The following is a 1,451-nucleotide window of genomic DNA, read 5'->3' as shown; positions in this document are numbered from 1 at the left end:
AAGTGAGCTAGCCATCCAAAGTGGTTTGACTCCAAATTCCCCAAAAAGAGAAACAATCATCTTGCCTCAAAAGCAAGTTTGGATTGGCATAAAGTAAGAAGGTGGCAAATACTGTAAAAATATCCAGTGTCCATAATCCCGAACCTTATCAATGAGTGCAAAGAACAAGGAGGTTTGGTCCTTTGAACCCTGACGCTTGAAAAAGTCACATTTCTTGCGCTTGGCTGGATCTTTTTGGAATGCATTTTTCAATATGTTGCTAATTATTATTTCCCAGTTCTGAGCAATATGCCTGTGCAATGTGCAATGTGGCCAGTACTTGTGCAAAATGTCTTTCTTGGCAGAGACCAGAAATGGGATACAGATGCAGATAAACACCTCTCAGCAAAACTGGAGTCTCAGAACTTGTTGTGAAACACCATCGGTCAGACAAATATTACTGATGTGGGCCAATTTGACGAATGTCACGCCTAAAGTCTAACATCTTGGACGCTTCTCGAGGTGAAAAGAAGCATGTCAAGCTCATGACTGCTCCATCTGTTTCAATGGCCCAGTCGAGGACCACATCCCTTGGCCCTAAAATTGCCTCGGGAGGTGGCCAGTGATATGAAGCCAACAGAAACTAAACAAACCAAAAATTCAACTTCCACCTTAAGGACTGTGTTAATATTAAAATGAAAAGATGCCTTTATATTTCACCTCTCAGAGTCGCACCTGGAGAGTTTCCAGTCCTCTACCGGTCTCGACTATGGGAGGGAGAGTCAAGAAGAGGCATTTCCATTCCAGTCCTAGCTTGGGCAGTGGCTAGCGAGTGGAAGGCAATCTGCTACAAGTCAAAACTCACCTGTGCTGGGCAGCAGTGGCATGGGAGAGAGTCAAGGGCGAGACTCAGGTTTACTGCGCGGAAGGAGACAATGGTAAACCGCATCTGGATTTTTACCAAGAAAACCCTATGGATGCACTACCAGAATGATTGCAGATGGATGTGGGACATTCTGGGAGGGATGTGTCCACGGCATCATTATGGGTCAGACACGACTCGACAGCATAAGACAGTAACACATCTTTCTATTTGCTAAATTAAAAAAAAAAACTAGATTTCTGGCTTAAAATGGTACACAGTACTGGACGTCTTGGTTAATAGTAAATTTACTTGCAAATTTTCTTTGATCTTATCATCAAATCAAATCAATGGTATTAATTGAGCGCCTTAATGTGTGCAGAGTACTGTACTAAAAAGCACTTGGAAGAGAACAATCCGACAGAGTTGGTAGACACTTTCCCTTCCTACAAGGAGCTTACAGTCCTCACGGTATCTGAGGATGCCATCAGTCATCACCAAACTGTCAGTTCTGGCCAAAGAGGAGTCGTTATTTTACACAGTTGAAGATGTCAAGACTCTTCGTGAAAAGCCCTCCGAGAGGTCTCACAACCCTTTCTACTGGTATCAC

The 1,451-nt window shown here is 43.3% G+C and overlaps 1 non-coding gene across 1 annotated transcript; it reads left to right on the top strand.

The window, feature by feature from the left end:
* Nucleotides 1–696: 696 nt before the first annotated feature.
* LOC119944859 lies at nt 697–834 on the top strand. Its single transcript, XR_005456005.1, has one exon. It is a non-coding gene; the product is annotated as a small nucleolar RNA SNORA7 (small nucleolar RNA).
* The last annotated feature ends 617 nt before the right edge of the window (nt 835–1,451 follow it).

The sequence above is a fragment of the Tachyglossus aculeatus genome, chromosome 23 (assembly GCF_015852505.1).
Source record: "Tachyglossus aculeatus isolate mTacAcu1 chromosome 23, mTacAcu1.pri, whole genome shotgun sequence".
Taxonomy (NCBI): domain Eukaryota; kingdom Metazoa; phylum Chordata; class Mammalia; order Monotremata; family Tachyglossidae; genus Tachyglossus; species Tachyglossus aculeatus.
Note: the sequence above shows the minus strand (reverse complement) of the source record. Positions and strands in the feature narration are given on the sequence as shown.